This window comes from Podarcis melisellensis (genome assembly GCF_964234715.1).
Source record: "Podarcis melisellensis genome assembly, chromosome: 17".
Lineage (NCBI taxonomy): Eukaryota > Metazoa > Chordata > Lepidosauria > Squamata > Lacertidae > Podarcis > Podarcis melisellensis.
The window spans coordinates 35,919,970-35,935,153 of NC_138534.1; the positions used below are offsets into that span (position 1 = coordinate 35,919,970).

The 15,184-nt window shown below is 43.5% G+C and overlaps 1 long non-coding RNA gene across 1 annotated transcript in view; it reads right to left on the reverse strand.

Moving 5' to 3' along the window:
- LOC309360425 overlaps positions 1-13,441 on the reverse strand; it is a 62,032-nt gene extending 48,591 nt beyond the window's left edge. Inside the window, exons 1-2 of the long non-coding RNA XR_014164135.1 lie at positions 13,263-13,441; positions 4,499-4,574 (exon numbers count right to left, since the gene is read on the reverse strand). This is a non-coding gene — a long non-coding RNA (uncharacterized lncRNA). The remainder of the gene's footprint in view (positions 1-4,498; positions 4,575-13,262) is intronic.
- Positions 13,442-15,184: the final 1,743 nt, after the last annotated feature.

Consider the following 15,184-nt stretch of genomic DNA (forward strand, 5'->3'; position numbering starts at 1 on the left):
TGAAAGGTTTTGCCACAATTGTTAACTTTTCTCGTACTATCTATATTGTAACACATTGAAACTACAGTAGTGGCATTTAAAAGCAAATTCGGGAAAACATTATTTGATTGTTTCCTTTTCTTCCGTTTCCTTATCTGGTTTGGCAGTCAGTGAGCAGACATCTGTTGTGTATATAAGAAAAGATTCTTTTTAAAAAGGACTCTCTGCGATTCCCAAACAAACTGAAGAAGGGGGGGGGCAATAAACCTATTTTTCATGTCCCTTTCCTGTTTGTGAAAATGTGTTCCTAGCTCTTGCAAAATTGCAATCTGGGAAAAACACGAACCTACTGTAGGCAAGCAATGCTACCTGCCACAATGTATTTATTTCCCCCGATTTAGGGTGCTAACAGCACCACCCTGATGCCTTGGAATGGCCAAAATATAACAAGGGCCCATTCAAACAAATAAAAATCAATAAACCATAACAAATATTAAAATCCAACTCACTTATAGCCTGAATCTCAGCAACCAAAGGCAACTGGGAACAACACACACCATCACAACTGAGGCCTAAGCACATTTATTTGGAAGCAAGTTCAATTTACTACTGCAGGAGAGCTTTATTCCAGTAAGTATGCTGAAGACTGAGAAGAATGCTCAGGCTTTGGTATGCCCTCAAGGGAAGAGGCTGAACTCCAGGGCAGGAGCGACCACACAGACTGGATCTCTGTGGGTCTTTCAGTGCTCTAACATCATCACGCACAGGCTGTCAGCTCCAGAGAGCATCCAACCTCAACCTTGGGGTACTTCTAGATGAAAGATTTCAGAGAACAGAATCCTAAAAGACACCAAAACGCCCACAATCCAAATGGAGACAGTTGCCAGTCCCTTTGTTGAGTGCCCCTGTATGTTTGTTCTGAATTGCCAAGGAGATTTTGGTTGTTTTCCGGCAACCTGTTTCTTGAGCATTCATCCCTATTTGTTTGAACAAAGTTGATGGGGAAGTTGGACAGCATCAACTGTTCACTAGGCATTCCCTATGATTTATTTGTGACAAGGTTAGATGATATGTTATCCCTTTCCACTTTCCAATGTATTACCCCATCACTTTCCTTAGTGTAAAAAGACTTTCCTCTGGGGGTAGGAGCAGGGCTGCACAAGAGCTCCAAGTTATTGTGCAACCTGCATTTGCCAGTATGCCATTGGATCCCAGTCTGGGAGCATCCTTCCTTCCCTAAAAGCCTCACCTCTTTCCCAGCCAGCTTGGACACAAAGGACCTCAGACAGAGAGTTCAGTTACCTTACTGGCCTCTCCCTTCTCATATTGGAAGACGTTACCCAGCGGCGTAGCGTGGGTTGTCAGCACCCGGGGCAAGGCAAGTAATTTGTGCCCCCTAACCCCTAACCTGCCGCCTCTGCCAGCTTCTTCTTGCTGCTGCCTGGTCTGGTCTGGTGTGGTTCTCTCCCGCGCTCAGCGCTGCGCTGGGCAGCCGCTGCACTGTCCCTCCCCCAGATAGTCCCTCGCTCTCTCTCCGCACCGCACGCCTGGCACCCACCCCCTCCACAGTGGGCAGCGACCCGGCGGCTCAGATCGGATTCGCACAGCCAGCACTGCAGTGAGAGAGAGTGAGTGAGCCAGGTAGGGACAGAGAGCTGCGAGTGCGAGTGCGCCCCCCCCAGATGTTGCGCCCGGTGCGCCTGGCCCCCCTGCACACCCCACGCTACGCCATTGATGTTACCTAACTGCTGCAGATAATATGGCACCATTTGAAGCAACTGGATGCATGAAAACTGACTCCTTTTGGAAACTGAGCATTGGCAGATGTGGGGAGGTATAATGAGCAGGCTCCTTAAAAGATTTCCTCCAAGGCAGGGGAAGGTAAGCAGGTAGGGAGTGTCATGGAAATTCCACTCAATATTGATCCAGAGCAGATTCCAATGTATAGTTAGCAGAGTCACAACTTAAACACGTTACAGGATTCCCCAAAAACAGACCAGAGGCTATTATATTTCATCCAGCAGAGCTTTACCGTTACTGAAGGCAAATGAGCATAATGGTCACAAATCCAATACATTCAGGATTGGCACTGTCAATGAGAAATCCAGTTGCAGCAGGCTTAACTAGCAGGCATAGCGTCGCCGTGGGGAGTAAACAAGGAGAGGTTTCCCCAACCCAAAAAAGAGAGGAAAGATAGAAAGTGCTCAGTTTGTTCAATTTAAGAGCTTCTCCATGTGGAGACTGCCAGGAGTTTCAGGAACAAAGTACAGTGGTACCTCGCAAGACGAATGCCTCGCAAGACGAAAAACGCACAAGACGAAAGGGTTTTTCGTTTTTTGAGTTGCTTCGCAAGACGATTTTCCCTATGGGCTTGCTTTGCAAGATGAAAACGTCTTGCGAGTTTGTTTCCTTTTTTCTTAAAACCGCTTGAAGAGGTGCAGTTGCGACTGACCATGCTTCGCAAGACGAAAAGCCGCGCAAGACAAAAAGACTTGCGGAATGAATTAATTTCGTCTTGCGAGGCACCACTGTATAGAAGGGAGTTGGCAGTTAATAGCTAGCAGCTGGCGGCCTGCCCGGGATGCTTCACAGAACTTGCCCCAGATGTTTCTCATAGCATAGACAAGAAGGTGCTGTTAGAGTCTCAGTAGGCTGGTAAGTTTAAAAGTAAAGTAAAAAAAGGAAAAATTACTTCCCTGGGTGGCAATCAACGCTAATTACAGTCCTGTTATCTGCGTAGCTCCAAAGCCTGCTTCCAGGCTTAACTTAAACTTGCATCAACTTATAATAACACTATATACAGAACACCACACCAGATGGAAAAAAGAAAGAAAGAGAAAAGGTGAAGCCCAGACCTCTTATTATAGTGACCTTGCAGAAGAGATAACAGAACCAGTTTAAGACTGCTGTACTCAGCTTCTCTGAAGGAATAACCAAACATCATGAACCTTCTGCTTGTTTCTTTCACACAGAGAAGCTTCCAGAACCCTTCTGAATTAAATAGAATAGGAAAGATCTCTACACATCAGATCTAAACTTTCTGCGCTAAGAAAGGCAAACTGACAGGGAGCAAGGTTCCAAGGCCCAGAAAGACATCCAAATTACAAATTGAGAAGGTTAAAAGTTTTAAAAGCTTTTTAAAAGGCTTTAAAAATAGCTGATAAAACATTTTTTTGGAGGAACAACGCTGAGTCTCTTTATGCAACTCCCTGCCGAGCTGCCATCTTCCTCTAGGGAGCGTTGTCCAGACCCATGAAAATATTATTCAAATTTTACTAGCCAAACTCTTCAAAATGCATCAAATGATAAATCAAAAATATCAATACAACATCTTGTGCTGTCCAGCACAGGCTAAACATCTTACAAAAAATGAAATAATTCCAACAGGATTAAGAAGCAGAGGTCTGTCTCTTCCCACAATATCCATTTTTGACCTGGAGCTTGTTAATATTAAAAAAAACTGCTCCTTTTCCCTTATGGGGTATCCAAGAGTCCATATAGAGTCCTTTTGTAGGTTCACTATTGGTAGGAGAAAATAACAGATGCCAACTAGAGAATATTGATAAGCGAAGCAGCTAGTAAGCCTGATCTTTATTAAATTGTTGCAACAGGGTGTTCACCCCCGCCCCGCCCCAAGCAGGAGGGAGGAGGAACCCAGAACAATGGTGTGCAAGCCCTTATATGTTGTTGTTTAGTCATGTTGGACTCTTCGTGACCCTATGGACCAGAGCACGCCAGGCACTTCTGTCTTCCACTGCCTCCCGCAGCTTCGTCAAACTCATGTTCATAGCTTTGAGAACACTGTCCAACCATCTCATCCTCTGTTGTCCCTTCTCGGGCCCTAAGGAAGTCAGACTATCCTCCACCAGGGCCAGGGCCTTTTCAGTGATGGCTCCGACCTGGTGGAATGCTCTGTCCCATGAGACTAAGGCCCTTCAGGATTTAACCTCCTTCCATCTGGCCTGTAAGACAGAGCTATTCCGCCTGGCCTTTTATTTGAATTCAGTCTGATCTTTTATTTCCCTTCCCTCCCCCTCCCCTTTTATGAAGATCACCCACTCTGAGAGCCCACAGCTAATTCTACCCTGACCTCCTTGCTGGCCCAAGTAGGACCAATTCAGCCAGCTAGCCCTGGGGATTATCTAATTGATTTTTGAATTTTATAGTTATTCATGTTTTTATACTGTACTTTATGCTGCTTTATAATTAAGTGTTTTAAAGTGTTTTAAATGTGTTGTTAGCTGCAATTAAACCATTCTACTTAACTCTAACGGAGGGCTCACAGGTGGTTGGGAGAACTTGGCTATGACCCAAGCCCAATGTTGTCTCATTGTCAGTTTGGAATCCTCAGGGACTGAACGTTTTAATTTTAATTCAGCATGTTCACATGTATGGAAAGAACCAGTAACCTTCTTCAAAGTTTTAGACCTATTCATCTCAGCCAGAATTCTCCTGTGCTATGGGGTGGGGTGGGAACCCTGGTTGGGGCAACAATATTAGCAAAGCAAAGCAAACTTACCTTATTTCTCTCACTGTTGCATATGGCAAACTGCTGCTGTGGAGTTCTTACGCACAGGTGATATCATTCAATGAATCTAGGGGGAAAGAGAGGGTTGCAGGTGTGAATATAGTTGGTTCCTGGGCCAAGGGGAACTTCCTGTGGAGCAGAGTGGGAAGAAGAAGCCAACATGGACCTGGAGGCCCAGGAATAAGCAGAGCTCCTTGTCTGCTGTACTTAAATAAAGCTGTTCATGTCTGAGTTTACCTCAAGTGCTGGGAGTTTGTTTCTAAGAAAAGCAGCCCTCCTGGGCAACAGCACAGCAGGTAAAAACCCAAAACAAAACAGACTCCTGCTCCAGCTGGGGTGTCTCCAGAGTGATTGAAGACCAAATGCTTTGCGGGAAAGAGCCCAGGAGCAAGTGAACAAGAGAGAGACCGCGCACATCAGGTGCCCGTTCCTGCTCTAACTGGGCTTGTTTTGCAGTCTTGTGTGGAGCTTCTGGGGTTTTTTTTAATGTTCCCACTGCACTTGACTGATCTTGTAAATTGCTTTGAGGTCAAAAAGCAGGGTGTGAATTTGATAAACAAATGAAATCATACCTAATCCCATCTCCTAATGCAGTTTGCAAGGCAAACCTTTTGTTTTACGGTAAGTAAAAAAATGCAGGGGTTACATTCTGGAGATCGCGCCTAAAGCCAAAATCGCATATGGTCAAAACTCATTGGGGTCAGTGGCAGACGAGTTCGCCAGAGACATTTTCTCCAGAGGTCTGTCCCCTTTTTAATATTTTTTGGCCATGCTCGTAAAGCTGAATGTGCGCAAGTTGGTCTCTAACGTCCTACCAGACAATTTTTTAATTTATTTTGATATGGAAATGTAAGAACTGAATTTAAGGCTGGAGAATCAGAACCTGGGTTAGACCAAAATGGGCAGAAGAATCTATCCCCAGCTCTTGAGCTACGATGAATTCCTGGTTAGTCAGGGATAGAAGTCCATAAGAAAAATACATCAACATATGCCCTGTGCGCAACAGGAGAATGACAAGAACATTTCTATGTCTCTGAAAATATAGCTCCTGTGTAAGCCTTAGCATAATCTGTCTTGAGCAATAACAACCTTTGGAGGAGGAATTGCAAGGAACGATTTTGGCAATCTGGCACAGATGCACCTCACTCCTGATATATATATGACGGGTTGCATTTGTTGGCTAGGCTATTGTGGCACCACTAGCTTCTTCCTGGAAATTCAAGGGTTGTTGGGGTTTTTTACTAGCAAGAGATGAGAAGGGGAGGGGGGGCAGAATCTGGGTATGCAAGCCGCCTGCCTTCCCTGGACAAAGGTCTAGACGCTTAAAGTACATTTCAGGTCAAGAGAACCAGTTTCAAGGCAGGGGCTGTACACAGGTGGCGAAGCCCTTACCATAGAAATAATGTGAATATTAAGTTAATCAAAGAGGCTTGCACTGGAAGGGAATTAAGAGGAGTGGGTTTTTTTAAGGGGAGGGGGAAAAACAGCTCGTAACAAGCAATCCATGTCACTTTTTCCCTCCTGCATCCTCTTGCTCTGTCCCATTTGTCTAGCAGTAATCTACATTTCAAATGATTACATGGGAAGCTGAAGTGGTAGTGACAAGGATAAACGAAGCTTGTTAAACTAATAGCTGCACTAATGCCCAAATATGTGAACTTCCCAGAGTCAGGCGGCATCCGAGGCTGCCGGAGCTGTCAGCCTGGCTCCCCCTGGGCTCGTCCGCCAGCGGCTGCCACATGATGAATGGCCCTGTCGAGTAAATTCATCCGGGGCCCAATTAAACAGGCAGAAATGAACTAGAGCCGTCAACCAGGGAGAGAGAGAGAGGGAGAGAGGGAAAGAATAAGCCAAAGACAGAGAGAGAGAGAAAGAGGAGGCAATGAGAGAGAGAGAGAGAGAGAGAGAGAGAGAGAGAGAGAGAGAGAAGAAAAAGGGAAACATATTCTCCACAAAGTCAAGGAAGCGCCAAGGCAGTGAAGTCATTCTGTCAGAAAATGGCCATTTAATGCTTTGCCGAGCTCACGACAGATATGTCATCTAAAGAAGCTTTAGTGGAGTCCCAGGGCATTTCATTTATTAATTATCAGCTTCAAGAGGGGGATTGGAGGTAGCCATGCTCGCCCCCCTCCCCGCCTTTCCTCTCTCTTAAGCACTGTCAGCTCCCAGTCTTCCTCCTGTCAGAGCCTGCACAGGGCAGCTGCAGAGAGCACAGAAGTTTGGCCTATCATGGAAAAAGCACGCTGATGGGGAGAGGAAAAAAGGAAAGTTTCTCCCTTTCCCCCTTTTTTTTCATATATCACTGATAGGTGGGAACCCCTCTGCGGGTTTACTAAAAATTCCTCAGTTGTCCCCCCCCCCCTTGCATGAGTAGGAATTTTGCTGTAGCTGTAATGCTGTGGCATTGTAACGATGGGGAAGAGACCGAGGAATTTTGCCAATGTTATTCATTTATATACCAATCTCCAACCCCTCAGGTCATTGAACTCAAGGTGTACATATTATTTCTAGGCACCCATTGGTCACCAGTTCAGACACTGACCAGAACCAGACCAGCTTTAGTTAAGTAAGGTAACATTCTCATGTGCCTTCCAACCATATCCTAGGATAGATTTTCACTTTTATCAACTCAGCCTTACACATTGTTAGAGTCTAAGCTTGTATTCTGTTCATTTTCTGAAAAGACTGAATACAGAAAATGGTTTAGTGGTTACTTATCATAGTGTGGGACACTGTTGGCGCTGTGGGTTACACCACAGAGCCTGGGACTTGCCGATCAGAAGGTTGGCGGTTCAAATCCCCGCGACGGGGTGAGCTCCCATTGCTTGCTCCCAGCTCCTGCCAACCTAGCAGTTCAAAAGCACGTCAAAGTGCAAGTAGATCAATAGGTACCCTTCCGGTGGGAAGGTAAACGGCATTTCCATGCGCTGCTCTGGTTCACCAGAAGCGGCTTGGTCATGCTGGCCACATGACCCGGAAGCTGTACGCCGGCTCCCTCGGCCAATAAAGCGAGATGAGCGCTGCAACCACAGAGTCGGTCACGACTGGACCTAATGGTCAGGGGTCCCTTTACCTTTTACTTTATCATAGTGTGGATGTATATACAAGTTAAGCTAGCTGTCTATAAAGTCCTGTCCGGTGTTGATAATTATAGTTTTACTGTGTTTCTGCACCCAGTGAGATATTCCTGGGAGCAGAGGAAAAGCTGTTGTTGTTGTTTTTAAAAAAACTCCCAATACTTGGCAAGATGTTGCAGGCAACCATTTCACCAAGTGGCTCGATGCACTCTGTAGTAAATTATCAAATAGTTCATCTATGTGTGCTCTGAGAATAAGTGAGGAACTTTCAGAGTGAAGAGCAGAAGGTAAATGTATGTGAAGATAAGATTATGGGAGTTTTCCCATGATCTCACTTCAAATTTATTTGCAAATTCTGATGCTTAAAATTCTTCAGTCTCTGAAAATGCATTGAATATATGCTTCTATTTACCAGAAGCCTCCTACCTAATGTTGCTTGGGAATTCTAAGAAGCCCAAACAACAGTAAAGTTTTGAAAGGTTCAGTCCACCATCTTGATTCATTTTTTAAAATATTTTTTTTTCCGTTTTACAAAATCAATCACACATTTAACATTCTTGAAAACATTACAAATAAAACAAGAGTCTTTTGAATCTTAGGACTTCCCTCCTCTCCTCCATGGATTCTTTAAATACCTAAGTCAACTGCATATTATAATTAGTCCACCATCTTGATTCAAAATGGTGTCCAACTGTATCCAAACATAGACAAAAATCCCAGGAACCACCATGCAAAATTTGATTATGGTATCTTAAGAGATGTCCAAATGCATAGAGGACAGAGAAACAACTTTCCAAAATACATAGTAGAAGACATCTTATGAGATGTAGTATTTGATATTTGTAATATCTTCTATACAGGTGGCAACTATTTCATCGTGTTCCGCTGATGTGTGCATTGGTGGTACCTATTTCTGAGCAAGGGTGTCCGGGGAGACAGCCTAGTTGGAACGCACTCAGAACTCTTTTTTGTCTGCCTCCTAGGCTTTCCTCTGAGATCCAGGAAGTCCAGTTCCTGACTCATGCATTTTCCTCAGAGCCAATGGGGTGTTAGAATCATAGAATTGTAGAGTTGGAAGGGACCACAAGGGTCATTGTCCAACCCCCTGAAACATAGGACTCTTTTGCTCAACATGGGGCTCAAACCCACGATCCTGAAATTAAGAGTCTCGTGCTCTACCGACTGAGCTATCTACAAGTGTTGTGGGTAGAGTGTATCAGACTGGGACCAGGGAGACTCAGGTTCAAATCTCCACTAGGTTATAACACTTGCTGGGTGCCCCAAAATGTTCTTTTTATTTCAATTGATCCCAATTGCTGACAAACCAAGTTGCCTCAAGGAATGGAAAAAGGATATTTCTAAATTTGTCGGGGGAGGGAGAGCCACAAATCAAACATAAAATTTTGATTGATACAAAAGAAAGAGTGGGCTTTGCCCTGCCAGATCTACAATTGTACTATGAGCCAGCTTGCTTGTGTTGACTAAGGGAATGGATTGTATTGGAGGATGCACACATTTTAGACCTAGAAGGCCGTGATATGAAGTTTGGCTGGCATGCATGTCTTTGGTATGGGAAAGCTAAAATATATAGGAGTTTTATGAACCATGATATCAGGAGAAATTTGTACAGAGTCAAAAATTTGTCGGAAAGAAAAGCATTGCTATGGTTGTCACCAATTGAAATAATTAAAATTGAAAGAATAAACATGGATAGACAATGAGCAACCTATAGAAATCTGTATAGGAAGCGAACCCAGATTGAAACCACTGGAAAAAGTAAGGAGCCAAGTTATTGATTGGCTACAATATCACCAATTACATGATATGTTTAAATTAGTTGAGAAAAAATGGCTTTTTGTACCAAAGCTCACAATTTGAAGAGTTATTGATGAACAAGGAATAATTATTGTTCAAAATGTATAAACTATTATTGGAATGGGAAACAAAAGATGAGCTGGATAAAGCATCAATGACCCGCTGAGTAATGAATATAGGATATAATATAACCTCTGGGAGAAACTTTGGAAGAATGATTGAAATTTACTTCATGCTACACACTGAAAGAGAATTATATGAAAATGATCCATAAATGGTATTTAACTCCAAGTAGATTGGCTAGGATGTATAATGTGGAATCAGACTTATGTTGGAAATGCAGAGAAGTAGAAGGAACTTTTTTCCATATGTGGTGGACATGCAAAAAAGTTAAAGTATATTGGGAAATGATATATAATGAAATGAAAAAAATGTTTAAAACAACTTTCCCCCCCAAACCAGAGGCATTTCTGTTAGGTATTGTTCAGACAGAGGTTCCCAGGAATTAGAAGAGCTTATTCATGTATGCAACAACAGCATCTTGGATTTTGTTAGCCCAAAAATGGAAAGTGAGAGAGGTCCCTAGAAAGGGAGACAGGCAACTTAAAATGATAGAATATGCAGAATTAGCGGGTCTAATAAGTAGAATAAGGGAACAAGAGTGGAAATTTTTTGTCGAGTAAATTGAAAATAATTGTGCACAGTTAAAAACACTGGCAGTTTTACAGTAATTCAACAGTTTAACATATTTTGGACTGATGTAAGATAGGAAAATTAAATTAGATGGATATAATAATCAGATGGGAAACCCAGGCAGATGGACAGGGTATAAATAATAAAATTATTATTATTATTATTATTATTATTATTATTATTATTATTATTATTATTAAAATATACAAAATATATTATATAAAATATAATAATAAAATTATTATAACGCTCGCTGGGTGAGCTTGAGGTAGTCATTCTCTCTCTCCGGCTAATCCACTTCACAGGATTGGCGGTGTGGGGCTTATTGGAGGAAGGGAGGGTTGTAATACACAAATAAATAAAGTGACATTTGGTTATGCAAGAAACTGAAATTAGCAGAAGCTGCAAAGTGTTTTAAATGAAAACAAGCTATTTCTATACACCCAGTTCCTAGGAGTCTGATTCTGCAAGGCCAAGGAAAAGGAGCACCATGACTGTACCCTTGGGAGCTGTCTCTGGACACAAATCAAACACATTCAGAGATGAAACGGGAAGGTTTTTTTTTCTCCTTTGTGGAATCTAGTTGTGATTGGTGGGTGTGCAGGGGGTGGGACAGGAAAGAAAACAGGGCAGGGGATATAATAAACATCAATGGAGGAACCTCGTGGTGGCAAACATGGTTCTCCCCTTCCTCATCCTTACATAAACTCTAGTAAGTTAGGCTGTGAGATGGCGACAGGCCCAATTTCACACATGAACCTTCTGCCTCAGAGGGTCTCCACAGCTCCAGCCCTCTAACCATACTAGTGGTGCTACTCTGTGTAGGCTGTGATGCCTGGAGGCACAGGAAACTCGAAGAATCGGATGTTGGGGCAGATCTTAGCTTCATGAGGAACTGGCCTCCCTTTGTATGAGTGTGCGTGCGTGACGGGGGAGGACAAGTTTCTAGCCCTCATGGCTGTGTAGATATGCTTGACGGTATGCAAGCAATCCCTGAATTAAGATTTGAGGTTGTGGCTTCATTTGTCCTCCCCATGGCTACAGACCCAGAACAAATAGGGCAAAACAGGAAATTGTACAGAATGGCCAAATTTGCATAACTGATGCACAGAGTGCAGCTATTCCTGGCTCGGGATTTGAATTGCTTTTGCATAATATTGTACATTCCTTTAGTACAGAAGACACAAAGCTCCAGTTACATCTTGTGAGCCAACCCTTCACTTCTGTTACAGAGCTCTTCCTTTGTGGAACAAAGAAAAGGTGGCAGTTCAGTCAATAATTTGTCTTTGCTGCTCTGATCCCCTGGAGCCTCTTCCTTATTCTGGCAAGAGGTGTTCCTCTTTTCTCGGCCTCAGGTCCCCTTGCTTTCACAGCAATGTTCTTTGGTCCCAGAGGGGCAGCCATCCCATACCTTTGGAACTGAAACCTACAGACGCTCTCTCCATGGATCAGCCAGCAGGAGGTGTGTGTGGCAGTCAGCCGAGCTTTTTACTGCCTGCCCCAGAGGGACCACAATCCCCAAACTCCATCTCTCAGCTCCGATTTCCTGGTTGGCCACCCATCTCTAAGCTTAGGCTGACCCCCAGAGCCGGCTAGCACACCGCATGTCATGTTGTCAGGCTCACCCTGTCAGTAGTAGCCTATCAGTGGGCAACAATGCAAGTGACACTCCACATCACTCGCTCTCATCAGACCGCCTTGCGTTCCTGGTAAATAAACAACCCTTTGGACGCTTTGGTGTTCTCTCTCTCTCTCTCTCTCTCTCTCTCTCTCTCTCTCTCTCTCTCTCTTTCTCCCTCTCTCCTTGTTGGAGGGGGGGGAAAGATCAGCTTACATATTCTGAAATGTATTTTGGAGCTATTTGCTTCGTCTAGAGATGCTCTGAAAAATGGCCCCCGTTTCATTTTCCTTCCAAAATAACTTTTCTTTCTAAGCAAGACTGGTGAGAATGCTGGGTATGTGAGAACAGGCTGGGGAGAGATAAGAAGACACCCCTGTTTTGCCTTTAAAAAGGTGAAAAATTAAAAATATACACGTTCGAGCCAGCTCAGCCAGCCAGACGGCAAGTTAGCGGTGTGTGCATTACCCGTGTTTACACTCTCATGTTTCAAAAGGATTTCCTGTTATAGGACTGGAAGCCCTTGTATGAGAAGAGAAGGACTGTTTCTTCTGTTTGTTTTTTCGCCAGAAACATTGTCAAAATGCAACAGGGAGACAGTGAAAGAGCATTTTTGTCCATGGGACGCAAAATTGCTTTTTAGGTTTTGGCTCATGCTATTTATGTGATCTTTTTCGAAGCAGAAGAGAACAGGGAAGAGAGGCATTTGTAATGCAAATGAGCATTCTGTGCCAGGCATGAGGCAAACCTAAGGAGATGAGTAATTATATAACATTTAGGAAAGATCTGAAGGCAGCCCTGTATAGGGAAGCTTTTTAAGGTTTAATGTTTTTATATATGCTGGAAGCCACTCAGAGTGGCTGGGGCAACCCGGTCAGATGGGTGGGGTAATAATCATCATAATTATTTACTACTACTACTACTACTACTACTACTACTACTACTACTACTAGATACACCACTTGAAGTCTCATTTGAAAATCCCACAAAGCAAGGAAAAGCCATACGTATGGGAATGTAAGCTACAGTGGTACCTCGGGTTAAGTACTTAATTCGTTCCGGAGGTCCGTACTTAACCTGAAACTGTTCTTAACCTGAAGCACCACTTTAGCTAATGGGGCCTCCTGCTGCCACCGCGCCTCCAGAGCACAATTTCTGTTCTCACCCTGAAGCAAAGTTCTTAACCTGAAGCACTATTTCTGGGTTAGCGGAGTCTGTAACCTGAAGCGTATGTAACCCGAGGTACCACTGTAATTTATAGATGTTCACATTCCTTCCTTCACACACCCATCACAATAAACTTTGCTAAACCTTTCAAGGTGGTTTTAGCACCTGTATAAAAAACTTGCCCAGAACTCTCCAGTTTGCCTGAAGTTTGGCTTGAGCTGAAATGCATTGTCATTTCCTGCTTGTAGACTCTATAAGGGCATCTGATTGGCCACCATTGAAGGATACTGAACTAGACGGATATTTGGTCTGATCTCCTTGTGTTCTTCTTATGTTCTTCTACTAGCCACCTTGAGGTATACACAATGCATTGGACAATACTTACTTCTGATTTCTTGGGTGTTAACAGGTAACCAATCCCACACTCTGGCAGCTTCACAGAGTAGACAGTTCTGGTGCAGGGCTTCAGAGCACAACCAGAGGCATTTGGGGAGGAGAATATGGAAGAACGTGCATCTGTAGGTTCCAGGTCTTGTTCCGTTATTGCTTAGTCTTGTGTGCTGATTCAACGTAGTAAGAAAAGAAATGAAAATTGCAAGTTGTATTTCTCATGTGCACATCAGGAAGCCCAACCCTGGACCGGCAGCTGGCTTCTCATTCCAAGGAGGTGAGTCAGCAGACACTTCCCCTTGTTTTTAACGCTTGCTTTTTTATTGTGTTGATTTTTCATATTGTAATTTTATTGCATTTTATGTTAATTTTTTATGCCTGTTGTCTTTGTCCATGGAGTTTTATGGTCTGAAGCTCAACATCAAAAAAACGAAGATCATGGCCAGTGGTCCCATCACCTCCTGGCAAATAGAAGAAGAAATGGAGGCAGTGAGAGATTTTACTTTCTTGGGCTCCATGATCACTGCAGATGGTGACAGCAGTCACGAAATTAAAAGACGCTTGCTCCTTGGGATAAAGGCGATGGCAAACCTAGAAAGCATCCTAAAAAGCAGAGACATCACCTTGCCAACAAAGGTCCGTATAGTTAAAGCCATGGTTTTCCCAGTAGTGATGTATGGAAGTGAGAGCTGGACCATAAAGAAGGCTGATCGCCGAAGAATTGATGCTTTTGAATTATGGTGCTGGAGGAGACTCTTGAGAGCCCCATGGACTGCAACAAGATCAAACCCATCCATTCTTAAGGAAATCAGCCCTGAGTGCTCACTGGAAGGACAGATCCTGAAGCTGAGACTCCAATACTTTGGCCACCTCATGAGAAGAGAAGACTCCCTGGAAAAGACCCTGATGTTGGGAAAGATTGAGGGCACAAGGAGAAGGGGATGACAGAGGACAAGATGGTTGGATAGTGTTCTCAAAGCTACCAGCATGAGTTTGACTAAACTGCGGGAGGCAGTGGAAGACAGGAGTGCCTGGCGTGCTCAGGTCCATGGGGTTAGGGTTAGGGTTGGACATGAGCACGCCAGGCGGACACGACTAAACGACTAAACAACAACAACAAATGTTAATTTTACAGTTCTTGGGTGCTACTTAGGAACTGTCCTCTGCATCAACCTTCCCCAACCTGGTGCCCTCCAGACAGGGCCCTCCAACTCCTTTCAGCCTCAGGTTAGTGAAGAAGGTTACTACACAACTTGGCATATAAAAATAAAGCTGCTAATCCAAAAATATAATTAAAGGCAAACAAGCATCTAAATCCAGGACCAGCCAATACTGAGCTACTTATCCAGAACACTTTTAAAAGAGAATTTCCATCTCCCATTTCCTGTAAGTCAACACAGCCTAGATTGAAAACGATGATGTGCTCTTGGCTATCCCTTGCACATCATCATTTTCAATCTAGGCTGTGATGACTTACAGGAACATATATACAGGTTTGTCTATCTACAATTTTATTTCTCTTTTGGGGGAGCGGGGAGTATTCACCAACTGCTGTGGAGATGCTGGACAGGCAGTGTGTTGGCAAGACACAGATATTGGCCAATAGGGACCTACCACTATTTTGCTGCTTCAAAATGAACCATGTTGTGTAGAATCTACCACCCCTAATATTTCCCCAGGACCGTAAAATGTATGTGTACTTGGGAGTTTGGCAGCAAGGCTATCAAATCAAACCACCTCCATTACTCTACAAATGTTACATCTTCATCTTTAAATGTACAGGATTATTTGCTTTAGCAAATGCCATCTTTCTTCACAGTCAAGATTTTTCATTTATTTTCTTTAAAAAAAAAATCTATTCACTAAAATGCTAATGATAGGCAGTGATTAGAAACTGCTGGCTGCTTGAGTTTTGAA